General features: G+C 35.4%; 1 long non-coding RNA gene across 1 annotated transcript; it reads left to right on the forward strand.

Annotated features, from left to right (window-relative positions):
• The first annotated feature begins 519 nt into the window (after positions 1 to 519).
• LOC125492738 (uncharacterized) lies at positions 520 to 1238 on the forward strand. Its single transcript, XR_008967204.1, has 3 exons — positions 520 to 585; positions 677 to 952; positions 1030 to 1238. It is a non-coding gene; the product is annotated as an uncharacterized LOC125492738 (long non-coding RNA).
• The last annotated feature ends 7400 nt before the right edge of the window (positions 1239 to 8638 follow it).

Genomic DNA, 8638 nt, shown 5'->3' on the forward strand with positions numbered 1-8638 from the left:
TGATTGGTATTGTTCACTTCATACTCGAGATGCAAGTGAGAGAAGAACCATTTCTGATCCGGGAACAAAGAAGATAGCCGAAGCAGTGGTTAGTATTTATGGTCATTTAACTTAAATTTAGCTTTTTCAGTTTCCAACTAACCGTTTTTGTGTGTTCTTTCTTTCACTAGCTTGGGTGGAGGAACAAAGAGGTTACAGGCGAGTTTGTTCCGCAAGCGAACAAGGATGCCTTATATATGGTACTAGGTAAGGACCATGATGGACGTGTGAAAGGCAAAGGAGGGGTACGACTAGGCTTGAGAAAAGTTTATGGTGCAGAGTACTCCGCAACAAGATCAAGCTCAGTGTCTAATGCATCACAAGATATGGAGAGCAAAATGAAATCTGCAATAGAGGAGCTTGAGAAAAGGATGAGAATCAATTCAGCGCCATCTTGGAGCACATGGGATTACCTAGTCTTGACGAGCTCGAGCTCAATGTCACTCATGGGGACAAATTAAGCCAGCAAGATCCCGAGACCCTAGAGAGGTACTTGGTTCGATACCTAAACCTCTGCTACTTGACCCCCCAGTGCCTGATATAGAGGTAAATGAAGAATTAGTTTTTTAGTTGCTTTTCCAACAAACTATATGATATATATTGTTAAGGTTGACTTAGCCAATTATGTTTTAAATAGGAGGAGACCCCTTGCAATCTTTTACTTCCCAAATCAGCAGATGGTGAGTTGGTTGTGGTTGCCTATGGTCGGGCACAACCACCGAGAGAGGGCCAGACATCACATTTGCTGCCGGTAGCAGGTCCTTATTTTAGTGTGTCCGTAGACACCATTATATGTGGATTTGAAGATTTCTCATTGCCGGTCCCTAGGCCAGAGTGGAGCGTCACTGTTCTGAACGACGCGCAAGGTAGTTTTGTGATATGGCCATGTGCTTGGGTGCGATTTTCAGATAAGGTAAAATATGTGCTATATACTCCTAATGATTATTTCAACTATGTTCTTTTTGTGTAATGGTGTCTTTTCTTAAACAGGCTTTGAAGAAAAAAACAGAATCGGCCAAAAAATGAAGAATTTGGATGCGGACAAAGAGAGTTCGCAAGACAACCGATCAAAAGAGAATGAGGTGGACTCAAAAGCTAACAATAACAAGGCGGATTCACAACCTAAGAGTGTAGTTGTAGGTAAGATTTCATCTAAGGGCTCATCTCCTGATGTGAATCCAAAAGGAACTCCACTTGTGTGTGAAATTGTGCTCCAGTCCCTTAGCAAGTCATGTTCTTGGCTACATGCTCGTGTTACCAACCTGCCTGATTCCTCCCCAATAAAGGTTGATTTGGATAAATCTCAATTCCACTACTTAGATGACGATTCAGCTACTTGGGTATATAAAGAGGATATTCGTGAGTTCCTCTCCGGCGCGATGTTAAATGTATCTATATTACAAGTCTTCATGAGGTGATCTAATAAAAATAACTACTTTTATATTTTGTTGGTTGTTGACGATTTTCAATCTAAATTAATTAAATCTTCTTTTAGTGCACTTTATGAAGATTTACTTGGATGTGATTCTGTTTCAAAAGTTGGGTGGTTATGTCCACAAGAGATTCGTGGTGACAATTGCTTGAAGAACCATGCTGAAGCGAATAAGTACGTTGAAAGGAGTATTACCGCATGTGTTCGATCTAAAGATAACTATATTATTGCCCCATATCTTGAAGAGTATGTTTTAGTTTCTAGTTGATAATGTCTTTTCATAATACTATTTTGGATAACTATTGTTGGTATACATATGATTGTCGAACTTAATTTTTTTTGTAGTCACCATTGGATGCTCTTGGTAATATCTCCTTCAACTCACACAATATACCATTTTGATTCTATGCGTCAAGAACCACCCCGAGGCTTACTAATCAAAAGCATATTGAATAGGTATTGTTTTATTTTCATTTCCTTTTTGTTCTTTATTAACATCATAACATTGTAACTATTATAAAATGTGGTATTGTAGTGTGATGAAAAGATTACGTGGATGTGGTCCAAGAAGAGCCACATTCCTCAATGGAAATCAGTGAAGGTAAAGAATTTTGATTGTCCTATCTTTAAGTTATTATTTTCCCTAATATTATTGATCGTCATGTTGAGAATTATTTTTTTGAAAATAATTTTGAATTTAGTGCGCACAACAACAAGACGGAGTTGCTTGCGGCTATTACGTGATGAGGTTTATGTTCGATATACTTACTTGTTGCACAGAAGTCGATGATCTTGAGAAGGTTCGTAACATTCCGTACCCATATAAACTATGACTTAGTTTCATCCTAATTAGTCCTTAAACAACTTATTAGACTAGAATGTATTACATGCTATGGTATGAAATAGATGAATTTGACCTAAAACCACCTTTACTTGCACAAACTTGACTAGGATGATCAAATTAGACTAGTAATCGTCCTAATAGTCCTTAAACAACATATGAGACCAGAATGTAACCTAAAATTACTTGTTATGGTATAAAATGGATGAATTTGACCCAAAATAGCCGAAAACGGCCTTGAAACGGCCTTTAGTTGGACAAACTTGACTAGGATGATCAAATTAGACTAGTAATCGTCCTAATAGTCCTTAAACAACATATGAGACCAGAATGCAACCTAAAATTACATGATATAGTACGAAATGGATGAATTTGACCCAAAATAGCCGAAAACGGCCTTGAATCGGCCTTTAGTTGGACAAACTTGACTAGGATGATCAAATTAGACTACTAATCGTCCTAATAGTTCTTAAACAACATATGCGACCATAATGCAACCTAAAATTACATGATATAGTACGAAATGGATGAATTTGACCCAAAATAGCCTAAAACGGCCTTGAAACGACCTTTACTTGCACAAACTTGACTAGGATGATCAAATTAGACTACTAATCGTCCTAATAGTCCTTAAACAACATATGAGACCATAATGCAACCTAAAATTACATGATATAGTACGAAATGGATGAATTTGACCCAAAACAGTCGAAAACGGCCTTGAAACGGCCTTTACTTGCACAAACTTGACTAGGATGATCAAATTAGACTAGTAATCGTCCTAATAGTCCTTAAACAACATATGAAACCAGAATGTAACCTAAAATTACTTGCTATGGTACGAAATGGATGAATTTGACCCAAAACAGCCTAAAACGCCCTTGAAACGACCTTTACTTGCACAAACTTGACTAGGATGATCAAATTAGACTAGTAATCGTCCTAATAGTCCTTAAACAACATATGAGACCAGAATGCAACCTAAAATTACATGATATAGTACGAAATGGATGAATTTGACCCAAAATAGCCGAAAACGGCCTTGAAACGGCCTTTAGTTGCACAAACTTGACTAGGATGATCAAATTTCAGGATTAGATACTTCACAAGCCAAGCCACACTTGGATCCACATGAGACCAGGAAACTCTACCAGTTCGATGTTCACAAAAGTAATCCACGTCAATAACCTATAGCCTTCAATCTTCACATAAGACAACCAGCAAAAAGAAAAAGTTCAAACATGTAACAGCAAATAAAGAATACCTGGGTAAACTCATGAAGTATGTCTCTGTGTGTTGCCAGTTTTTGAGTAACTGATGTAGCCGGAGTAGCAGATGCAGCGAATCTGCTCATTGAATCATTTATGTCTACTAGCTTCTCAAGTAAAGACTGTATTTCCATTTCCATAGACTTCCATGACCTGCTCGAGCTAACTGTTGGGGATCCAGTATCCATGTAACCTAATTCCATGACACTATGCTCAGAAAACAGAGGAGCCCCCATGAATTCTACATTAGAGTTGATCTAAAAACACGAATAAACAGCATGCACATGTGCATCTTAATCCTTAGTCCTAACATAGCAACAGTAAAACCATAAGGAAGTCGAATATCAGAAAAGATTCTGATCCCAACACCCCCGCCCCCATAGAAAAGAGAAAAGGAAAAACATCTTGTGAATCTTTCACAAACAGCCATTGTAATCGTCTTTGACTACTTAGGGGTAAAATTGCATCCTTTGCGCCTCCTAAACCCTGGCAACAAGGTCAATGGGTGGCTATTTTCTTATGAAACCCTGGATCATCCCTGTATTCCCAAGCTCCAACAAGTTGTCCTTTCCACTATTTGGAGTAAGCCCTCCATCAAGCATATCTATTTCATACTGATTTGGTAGATCTAAATATGTTAATGTTTTACCATATGCAACTTGACTAGAATGTGACCAAAAATTTCATGCTATGGTTTATATTATATATATGTATATATATATATTTGTATTTATTTGATCTTATTAATTATTAGGTTTACAATACACCAAGGGAGGAGTCATTTACTGTTGAGGAAATCAATGAAGTTTGAGACAAGTTTGCTTCCTTCATTACCGATTGTTGCCTATGAATTTAATTTCTAAATACGTTGTAAACGCGTACTTTAAATCTATGGTAATGTTTTGTAACTCAATTATACACTTTATATATATATAACAATAGTACGTATTTTAATTTTGAATGTTTCTTTGTTGGATTTTGAATTTCATGTGCACTTTTTTGTATCATTGTACATATAATGTTGGTGATATAAGAAGGGCAAGAGGAGGTTAAGTATGGTGGTAAAAATGAGGCTGCAGGCGCTCTATTGTAAATTGTAATACTTTTAGGAAGCTAATAATACTAGCGCTGGTTTTTTTTTTAAAAAAATTTACAACAAGTGCTTCGGTTGATTCATAACAATCGGAGCACATGAAGCACAAGTGCTTCGGTTGTCTCTTATCAACCGGAGCACTTGCTCAAGTCTAAGCAATAAAACAGCATCATGTGCTCCGGTTGTTAGTGCAACCGGAGCACTTATAAACTTAAGTGCTCCGGTTTTTAACCGGAGCACTTGAAAAATGCTCAAGTGCTCGTATGGGGTCTGCTACGGGTGAAATACGGAGCACTTGTAGCGTTTTTAACCGGAGCACTTGATGTTTTTTCCACTACTGTGAAAATAAGCTGAGGAGAACAGGCCCTAAAACATATTAAAATTGAGTTAAAAAGTTAGAACTTTAGGGTAATAAATAGCAAATGATTTATTATGTAATGGATAGAAAAACTGAAAATAATAATGGACATAATCTTATTAGATGACAACAATCTCGTTGTATATGGCCATGAGTGTCTATTGTTATAATACCCACGGGTGTTGTAAATAGGCACCAAAAATCTAATAAGGAAGGGTAATTTCTAAATTCTGAATTTTGTTATTCATTAATTTTTTATTTTGATAATCTGAAATTTTGGCAATTATCAAATTCAATTTTTATTTATCAATTGCTGATTTTCTATTTAATTTTGATTTTGTTTCTATTGTTTTTAGGTGAAGCTACTAGTTTGATTGGTTTTACTATAGGATTCTATAAGTACTATAAGAGTAATTTCATGAATCTAATTCTTAAGCACTTAAAATAGGATCACATTCATATACAATCAAGGATCACATAAAACTTTAGAATTAACCTTTGTAGAGTGAATTTCACAAAGCTTGTATAACCTGCATAAAGAACCTCAATTGTCATTCCTCTACTTGGTCCACTAACCTGGATCAACTCTCCACCAATGCTATTTGTTATTCATCCACCACTGCCATGTTTAAGAGATGATTTGCCATCTCTTGATTCCATTATCGACAAGTTCACACCCCGTGATGCATGGTATGGTAAAATAGATGTTTTAAAGAAAAGTCTCACACATTCCGACATCTCTAACCAGAAGGCACGTCTCGAAATCCTAGATTCTGATCTTAATGATAAAGTAAGAGAGGAATTTCTGAATCAAGACGAGAGGGATGAGCTTGAGAAGACTTATTCGAATGGGAGAAAGGGACAAGTTAAGGTTAAAGTGAGGGGTTATTTTTCTGAGAAAGAACACGATATGTTCATCAGTAAGTGGTATAACAAAAGCAATGGATTTAAGTATGCATCGAAGGGTGGATGGAATCCATTTAGGGTTGAGAATGGGTTTGAGTTTAATGATGAGATAACTGTTGCCGCGGTTCGATCAGAAGGCGTTTTGTGTCTTGCCATCTATGGTGGTCGACAACAAGAGGCCAAACTTGCTCCAGTGCCTCTTGCCGTCCACGGTAGTCGTCGGCAGCCAAAAAAACGAAACTTTCTCCTGCTCCTGAACTTGTTGCTGTTGCTCCATGTATTTCAACGTGGCATAAAACTCTTACAAGATGTGATAAAGGTGCATACAAGTATGCACCCAAGTTAATTGGATGTTGAAGTCCATCGAGTTTAGCTTTTTATGATGTTTGTTTTTCAGTGGTTGTTCCACAATTTTCCAATTCAGTCATATTACTTAGTTCATACTACTAGTCTATTTGCTTTTGTAATTGTTGATTATCTTGATCGACTTTAGAAGTTGATTTTGGTCTATTATTGATTAATGAAGTGATACGTGTCGTTTATCGTATAAAATTAAAACCTATTCTTAGACCTCAAAAATATTAACAAGTAGAAAAGGGTAAGAAAGGGTCGATCCCACGGAGAGACTACTAAATTCCTTACTTCAAAATTTAACTAAGAAAAATATTATGAACATAAAAAATCGAGATTATACAACTATTTACCTATTTACATAGATTTGGGGGGTTTAAGATTGTAGTAACTAATAGTAACTGAACTAAAACAAGTATTAAACTATTATTTACAAGTGATGACAAGCAAGTCGGATAATTTCCACCATTAAACTTAGTAACATTAGTCATGATACTGAGTATAATTATCGAGTTGAAGATTAATCTAATAGATTAACTGTAGTGGTTTTGATAGCAATCCCACCCTATTCTTCCTTACTTTAAATTAGTATTGAACGAGGCCGACACTAATTCTAAACTAGACTTGCCATTGAGAATATGATCGCAACCCACAACGACTACATCTAGAAGCATTATAAACTAGAAGAACATCATTAATCCTAATTAAATTAACACTTAGGTACTTAATATAATTAGATCAAATTACACTCTAACATTAATCTGACCCATTCGCAGACCCAAACTAACATTAGTCGCTACTTTTATTATGCAATTTGAACTAGGCCAAACTACATAATTAGCAGCTGATTGTAATTCAAACATAATAAGATAGCAAATTATACTCAAATATCAATCATACGACAGCTATAACAGTGTAATTTTGAATACCAAATAATCTTAATACACAATAAACAACTCAGAATTATGATAAAATTCAAGTTTAAACAAGATTCAAGTTCATTGAATTTAGAACAATACAGCAATCAAAGTAATACAAGAGAAGAGAGGAGAATATATCACTCTGTACTAGTCGAAATTGTGCCGGCAACTCGTTCTTGAACTTGTCGTCTCCTACTTCAAGTGTACCCCAAGAATTCTGTATTACTCACAATACTCCCTTGTCTCTCTTTACCCAACATCAGACAATGATTGCATGTCTTCTTGCGGTAGAAATTAGGGATTTAAATACCCAATTGAGAAATCCCCAATTATCAATTTTAGGGAAATTATTTGTAGAGATGGAAACAAATAATCTCATATGCTCCATATTTCTAAAATTAAGCCTGCTAATACGAGGACGAAATCTTTGGGATAACTCTTGCCTCATGATTTGGTGCGTATGAGAATAAGCAGAGCACTTTCCTAAATCTCTATTGTTGCTCGTGGAGTTGAAGGAAGTGGGAATGACTTGCTTTGTTGTATGTGCTGCTTCTGACTAAGATTTTGCTTTACCTTGTTAATTTCTATTCCTTGCTTGGTAACAAAAACACAAGTGAGCTTATTATTTTTGCTTTCTCTTCTTCTTTTATTTGTGAGTCTTTGGTCTTGGTAATCCATGTGTGTTGTGCTTGCCTTCATGGAATCTTTATTATTACTCATGAACACCTTTCACAAAAACAATAAATTTCTTAAGTAGATTATTCAATAAATTATAAAATGAAAAGAGATAAATCTCTAATTAATAATAGTAAATAATGGCACATAATTAATACATAAAAGACAACTAAAAGGCTAATATTAGGGAGTAAAAATATAATATTTTATTCACTTATCATGAAGTTTGTTATGTTTTTGTGATTTTGTTACTCCGGGATTTTGTTTTAAACGTGCAAGAACTTCAATTTAAATTTTAATTTCTATTAAATTATTCCACAAGCGTAGGGATGAGTTACTGAAATCCCTTTAAATGAAGTGATGATAATTGTTGGTAATATTTTAGGTTAACTGTGATAAATCCAAAGATGGAAGCTTTTTTCCTATATATCTTCCCGAGGGCTGATCTCTGTTTTCTTTCTTCATATCAAAAAGTGAATTAGGGCTTGTTCTTTTTGACATAAAACAACTGAACTGAATTGAACTTATAGGAGCTGAACTGAACTGAACTGAACTCACTACTACAAAAAAGGCCTAGGAAACCGGTTGAAAATAGCCTAGGAAATCGGACTATAACACATCTCCATCTCACAGGTGTCCTAGGCTAAGAGACCGGTTATAATGCCTGGTTTCCTTGTTTATTTAAGAGACCAGTTGACAGGTAAAACCAGTCTCTTAGATAAGTATATATATATAATATATAAAGAGGTTAGAAG

The sequence above is a fragment of the Beta vulgaris genome, chromosome 8 (assembly GCF_026745355.1).
Source record: "Beta vulgaris subsp. vulgaris cultivar EL10 chromosome 8, EL10.2, whole genome shotgun sequence".
Classification (NCBI taxonomy): domain Eukaryota; kingdom Viridiplantae; phylum Streptophyta; class Magnoliopsida; order Caryophyllales; family Amaranthaceae; genus Beta; species Beta vulgaris.